We start from the raw sequence: 7702 nt of genomic DNA on the forward strand, positions 1-7702 counted from the left end.
TTAATACCTCAGTTAGCAATCTTGCTGCTTCTCTTCAGCAGCAGGTCTGCTCCCAAAGTCTGATATGTTATCTGGAGATCTTTGTAACAAATAACTACTCCTGGGTTCATCAATTCAACTATGTTACAATACTGAAGAAAATGAAGGGTCTATATGATAGATGGGCACTCCTTCACCTTACATTAATCGATAGAGCAGCTCTCATTCAAACGTCTTTTCTACCGTTGCTGATATTTCGTTTTTCAAATGTCTCCATAAAGGTTATGAAGAGCTATTTTTCGGAATTGGAAGCGTTTTTAGGCACTATTTCTGGAACAAGAAGGATCCCTAGTGTTAGACCTGGCATCATTGGCATGAGTCTCTCCTCCATTTTTTTCTGTTTGCCTCTTCTGTTTACGATGTTTTTGCTGGTTTATTGCTTTGGGCACTGTGCCACTGCTGATCAGTGCCACAGTGCAAGTGCTCCCTATGTTAAATTGTTACATTGATTGGTGTTACCATGATTGGCTTGGTTGACTTACTGTTCAGTCCCTAGTCTAGTGCACTGCGGGTGCCAAGGGCATGTAAGTTAACTGCTGCTGGTGGGCTTGCAGCACTGGTTGTGCCACCCACAGAAGCAGCTTGTAAAATGTGTCTCAGGCCTGCCACCGCAGAGCCTGCGTGCAGTCCCTGACTGCCATGTCGACTTGGCAAGGAAACCTACTTGCCAGTCTCTAAAACCTTCACTTTGCCACATTTCAGACACCTCTATGGTAAGCCCTAGGGCTGGGTGCATTGTGGGTAAAAGGTAGGTCATGCCCTGATGTGTGTGGCATGACCTAATAGTGAATTACAGCCATTTTCGTTTTTCACTATTGAAGGGCTACCTGCCTCCAATAGGGTCAGACTGGGAAGACTGATTATTAACTCCATTATAATCTATCTGACTCAGGGAGCATGGTAGCAGGTCGAGTTTAGTATCCCTGAACTCAGGATTTAATAACACACCCTTTAGGATGGATGGTTTTTAGATTCTGTGTTTGAAAATAGCCCTTTTAGAAAGTGGCTATTTTCTTGTCCAACTATCCACCGGTCTCTGCTGGTTTGGTGTGTGTGTCAGAGGCTGGGTGGCTCCAGAGGTCTGAATGAGTCAGTGTGGGGTGAATGAGGCATTTACACATAGAGTGAGGGAAGAGTAGCCTGCCCTGCCTGACACAATACTGGCTCCACCTCCTGCTGGGCGACTGATAGCCCTGATCCTGCCAGTGACTATCCGGGCTCTGCCTGCTGCTGGGCGGCTGAGGACTCTGCCCTGCTCAGTGAATAGGCCAGGTGCCTCTGCCTGGCAACACCCACAACGAACCTGAGATGGGGGGAATTTCCCTGCTTGGACAAAGGGAACAAAGGAGAAAAGGGGTATAAGAGAAGGACCCCTGAACCAAAGACTCAGATCACTTCTGACAAGGAAACCTGTACCAAGGACAAGAAGCCTGCTGATCTAAGGACTTGCCTCCCCTTTCTGCCAGAGTGCTGTTTTGCTGTGGAGGAACCTGAAAGCTGCTTCTTTATTTTTGCCAAGGAACAAGGAGAGAGGAACTTGGTGTGTACTCTCTAAAAGCTTGCTAGAACATCTCCAAGGGCTGGAAGAGTGCCAGTCTCCTGTTGAAGTCACAGGGCCAAAGGACTTCACCATCTACTGAATTGCTGAATTGCTGGAAAGTGTTGTTTCCAGTACACAAGGGAAAATCTGCAGTCTCGACGCCGCCGACGCCGCCGAATCCAGCTCGACATCGTGAGTAACTGCTCCAGTGTCCCGAGCCTTCGACGCCGGACACCAGCAGCAACGCCAGTGGGCAGTGGGTATCGGCCCCGGCTCCAAGTGACCCCGTCTCGACGCCGGTATCGACGCCAGTGAGGAGTGAGTATCGGCTCCACCTCCAAGCGACCCCGTCCCGACGCCGCTGCTGATCGCATCGACTCGACGCCCTTCTCGAAGCCGTGAGCGCTGCTCCGGCCCGACATCCCTCGACGCCGCTGCGGATTGACCCGACCCCGAGGTACGATCGACGCCGATCTCGACGCCGTGAGCGCTGCTCCGGCCCTCGACGCTGCTGGGGATCGACCCGAATCCGAGGCACGATCGACGCCGACCTCGACGCCGACATCTCGACGCCGTGGATCATCGTTTTCTTCATTCCCAAAGGTACTGTGTTTGTGGGGTCTGTTGCAACTCCAGGCTCGACGTAGCGCTCCTCGCGGTCGACGCCGAACCTTGGGAATATAGTAGACTCGACGTCGTGTGACTCCTGTGGGGGTTACATTGTTGCCAAAGAACGGTGTTTCAGAAGAATACTTAATTTTGTTGCTAAAGAACTATTTACCAAGAAGAAACCTTACTTGAACTATTATTTTTCCTTCCAAAGAGTATTTATTAAGATTGTGGTATATTTTTGTCGTTATTTGGTCTTGTGCTAAGCCTTATATAAAAATACTATTTTTATAATAACTTCTGTGTCGTGTCCATCTGTAGTGTATTCACTTTATTACTGTATGTGGTCATAAATGCTTAACACACTGCCTCTGAGATAAGCCTGTCTGCTCTGCCAAGCTACCAAGGGGGTAGCAGGGGTTATCTGAGTGTGTAATCCCCTTGCCCTGACTAGAGTTGGTGGGTCCCTATTTGTCAGAAGTGTATACCTCTGCCAACTAGAGACCGCCGGTTCTAACATTGGTGGTCAGCGGTGAGGATTGAACTTTGCATTTATGACTCATGTGCAGTGATTACTGTACGCTACATAGTGAAAGCAGACCATAACGCAGCCACAATCTGTTTTTGGTAGGATATTCTATTTTTTGTTCTCCGCTTTCCTGGAGCTTATTTTTTTTAAACACTGCCAGTTTTGACCATGGAGAATGCCGGAGCTGCTACATCTGCTGAGATTTTTGTGGAGGAATTTGATAACAAATTGATCAATAAGTACAAGAAAAAGGAGCTAGAGCAATTTTGCAAGCAGTTTAAAGTTCCTACCACAGGTCTCAGAGTGAGAGACGACTTCCTTAAAGCGCTGAAGGCCTGGTTAGAGGCCAGAGATCCCTCTGATCCGGGGGTGGTACCGGAAGAGGAAGAGGAAGAGGATATGAATGGGCACGTGTCATCTCCCGGCAGCAGTATTTCCTCTAAGAGCCTTTCTCCTGAAGAGTTGGAAGACAGGGAGAAGGAGAGGGAGTACAAGTTAGAGATGGCAAAACTTAAATTAGGAGGGCAGTTGGAGTTAGAGAATGCAAGAAGCAAGAGAGAAGCTGAAATGGAGAGCAAAAGATTAGATTTTGAGAGAGAGAAATTAGCATTTGAACGTGAGAAAATGTTGAGGGAGATGGAACTTAAAGAAAAGAGTTTAGAGTTGAATCCCTCTGGTGGCAGCGTTCCATCTGTGCCTGCAGAAAGTAGATTTTCATTTCCTAAAGATGTGATCAAAGATTACAGTAAGAATGAAGATATTAGCCAATGGTTTAAAGCGTATGAGTTAGCATTGTTGGCCCACCGGGTCCCTGAGAAAGATTGGGGAATGGGGTTGTGGAGCCGCTTTACAAATGAAGGGAGAGATACCTTGTTGAGCATGCCTGAAGAGGAAAGGGCGTCTTATACTCATATGAAAAATGCTTTAATGCTGAGATATGGCTTAACTCCAGAAAAGTACCGACACACCTTTAGAGAATGTAAGAAGTTGCCTGGTACTACGTGGGTTGAATATGTGTCTTTTTTTTGCAGAGCCATGGATGGTTGGATAAAGGGTAGCAAGGTTGATAGTTATGATGCTCTTTATGATTTGTTTGTTTGGGAGCACTTGTCTAATAACTGTTTTCCAGAGCTACGCCAGCACCTTGTTGATAGCAAGATATCTAACCCTAGAAAACTTGCTGAGGAAGCGGACCGCTGGGTCACTACCAGGGTCCACAAGGGTCCAGTGGGAGACTCAGCCAAAGGTGGGCAGGGTCCCCAGCAGAAGAGTGGGGGGGACAGGGGTAAACAGAGGGAGTTTCAGAAAGGGCCCCAAAGTAATCCCCAAGGGAACCAAGGGAAGGGTTCCCAGCCTCCCCCTGTAAAGAAGCCAGAGGCCCCGACAGGTAAACCTGTTCCAAGGGGCCCCATGACCTGCTACGCTTGTAAGCAGGTGGGACACCGTTATTATGATCCCCAGTGTCCCATGAAGGATTCCAATGCACCACCACGTGCACCCCCTCGTCAGGTGACTAATGTAGCCCTGGGAGGGAATGAGATGGGTGCCCCCGGTGGGTGGGGTCCCGCAGAAATGTCCCTGGTCTCTTTAGGAGACGTGGAATTGGTCCCTCCAACCCCTCTGCCTAATAACACTAAAAAATATAGGCAGTGGGTGACCATTAATGGCCATAGGGTGGAAGCTCTCAGAGACACCGGAGCAAGTGTGACAGCTGTCAAGTGTCACTTGGTGTCCAGAGAGCAGGTGGTCCCTCATGCATTCTACCCCGTTGTAGCTGCTGACAACTCACAGAGTAAGTGTGAGGTAGCTCAAGTTCCTTTTGAGTGGGGGTGGGTCTCAGGGACTCTTCAGGTTGCTGTGAGGCCCGCCATGCCTGTTGATTGTCTCCTGGGCAATGATTTGGAGGACTCCCCTTGGGCTAAGGTGGAGAGAAAATCGCATCTGGAAATGTTGGGTCTGCCTGAGTGGGTGTGTGCGACCACCCGGTCCATGTCAGTGAGTAAGGGTGTTGATGTGGCCCTGGAGCCTGAAAGTATGGCCCAGGTCCCAACCGTGACGAGAAGAGGCAGGGGGTGCGGGAAACCGTCCCCCATCGTTCCCGCGGTCCAGGAGGGAGCAGACCCTGAGGGGGATGCCCTGGAACCGACAGGAGAACAAGTGGCCGAACTGGGAGACCTGCCCGAGCTGACCCATTGGCAGCAGGATGGTGGTCCCTCCAGGGAGGAATTTTGTGCTGAGCAGAAAGTGTGCCCTTCTCTTGTGGGTATGAGGCAGCAGGCCTCAGCCCAAACGACAGGTGATCAGTCAGGATCACATTGGGTCTACTGGGAGAACGACCTCCTGTATAGCGAGCCTAAGGCTGCTGAGCCTGGGTCAGCCCGTGTGCTGGTGGTACCCCAGCGCTTCAGAGCCTTCCTACTGGGGTTGGCTCATGACGTTCCGTTAGCTGGACATCTGGGGCAGGACAAGACCTATGACAGGCTTGTCACCCATTTTTATTGGCCCCAGATGAGAAGGGATTCAGATATCCATTGTAGGACCTGTCAAACTTGCCAGGCAAGTGGGAAAAGTGGGCGGAAGCAGAAGGCTCCCCTCCAACCTTTTCCCGTCGTCAGTACCCCCTTTGAGCGAGTGGGAATTGACATTGTGGGGCCACTGGACCCCAAGACAGCCATGGGCAACAGGTTTATCCTGGTCTTGGTGGACCATGCTACCCGGAAGCTATCCCTCTCCGCACAGTGACGGCCCCCGTGGTGGGACGGGCACTGATGGGTGTTTTCTCCCGCATGGGGTTCCCCAGAGAGGTGGTGTCAGACCGGGGCACCAACTTAATTTCGAATTATATGAAGTCTCTGTGGAAGGAGTGTGGGATAACCTACAAGTTTACCACTCCTTACCACCCTCAAGGTAATGGGCTGGTTGAGAGATTCAACCGGACCCTGAAAGGCATGATCATGGGTCTTGAAGAACCAATGAGGCGTAAATGGGACGTCCTCTTGCCATGCCTGCTGTTTGCTTACCGTGAGGTGCCACAGAAGTCTCTAGGGTTCAGCCCCTTTGAGCTTTTGTATGGTCACCCGGTAAGAGGACCTTTGAGTCTGGTCAAAGAAGGCTGGGAGCAATCTCCCAGGAAACCTCCCCAGGATGTATATAGTTACATGCTGGCCTTTAGGAACCAGACTCGGCGCTTCAGAGATCTTGCTCAGGCAAATCTGGAGGCCAGCCAGGAAGAGATGAAGCGGTGGTACGATCAGAATGCCACTCTGGTTGAGCTTCAACCTGGTCAGAAAGTTTGGGTCATGGCCCCTGTGGAACCTTGTGCGCTCAAGGACAGGTGGACTGGACCATTTGAGGTTGTGGAGAAAAAGAGCGATGTCACCTACTTGGTGGACTTGAAGTCTCCCAGGAACCCCTTAAGGGTCCTGCATGTCAACCGGTTAAAGCCCCACTTAGAAAGGTCCGAAGTGGGCATGCTCCTAGCCACAGATGCTGGAATGGAGGAGGAGAGTGAGCCTCTTCCTGACCTCCTGTTTGCAAAAGAGCAAGATGGGTCAGTGGATGGTGTTGTCCTCTCTGACACACTGACCCCTGAGCAGCAGCAAAATTGTCGCCATCTGTTGGTACAATTCCCTGATCTGTTCTCCTTAATCCCTGGTGTCACTCAGTGGTGTGTCCATGATGTGGACACTGGGGACAGCACTCCTGTGAGGCACAAGGCCTACAGGGTGACTGAAAAGGTCAGAGCATATATCAAGGAGGAGGTCTCCAAGATGTTTGCCTTAGGGGTGGTTGAGTCCTCTAGCAGTCCTTGGGCCAGCCCAGTGGTCTTGGTCCCAAAGGCTGCAGCGCCTGGTGCTTCACCAGAACTTCGGTTCTGTGTGGATTACCGAGGACTCAATTCGGTCACCAAGACTGACGCGCACCCCATCCCCAGAGCTGATGAGCTCATCGATCGGTTGGGGGCTGCCCGGTACCTTAGTACGTTTGATCTAACGTCTGGGTACTGGCAGATCGCCTTGACTGATGGGGCAAAAGAGAGGTCTGCATTCTCCACACCAGATGGGCACTACCAGTTCCGTGTGATGCCCTTTGGGATGAAGAATGCCCCTGCCACATTCCAGAGGTTGGTTAACCAGGTATTGGCCGGGCTGGAAGATTTCAGCGCCGCCTACCTGGACGATATAGCAGTGTTCAGCGCCAGCTGGGAGGAACACTTGCGCCACCTCCAGGAAGTGTTGTTGGCCCTGCGCAGAGCAGCCTCACAATCAAGGCTAGTAAGTGCCAGATTGGGCAGGGTTCAGTGGTGTACTTGGGGCACCAAGTAGGGAGCAGCAAGGTGGCCCCCCTGCAACCCAAGATAGATACCATCCTGGCTTGGGAACCGCCCAAAACCCAGACTCAGGTGAGAGCCTTCTTGGGTCTCACGGGTTACTACAGGAGGTTTGTCAAGGGGTATGGCAACATTGTGCACCCCTTGACCTCGCTGACTTCCAGGAAGCAGCCGAGACTTGTGATCTGGACTGACGCCTCTCAGAACGCCTTTGACACCCTGAAAACTGCAATGTGTACAGCACCGGTCCTCCAGGCACCCGACTTTTCAAAAGAGTTCATTGTCCAGACAGACGCTTCAGAGCATGGTGTGGGGGCTGTTCTGGCACAGATGAATGAGGAGGGCCGAGACTTACCTGTAGCCTTCATCAGCCGGAGGTTACTTCCCAGGGAACAAAGGTGGAGTGCGATGGAGCGTGAGGCATTTGCTGTGGTCTGGGCGCTGAAGAAGCTAAGACCCTACCTGTTTGGGACTCACTTCCGGGTTCAGACAGACCACAGGCCCCTCAGATGGTTAATGCAGATGAGGGGTGAGAACCCAAAGCTGTTGAGGTGGTCCATTTCCCTACAGGGGATGGACTTTACGGTGGAACACCGCCCTGGTACAGATCACGCCAATGCTGATGGTCTGTCCAGATTTTTCCGCCTTAGTGATG

This window comes from Triturus cristatus, chromosome 1_1, assembly GCF_964204655.1.
Source record: "Triturus cristatus chromosome 1_1, aTriCri1.1, whole genome shotgun sequence".
Lineage (NCBI taxonomy): Eukaryota > Metazoa > Chordata > Amphibia > Caudata > Salamandridae > Triturus > Triturus cristatus.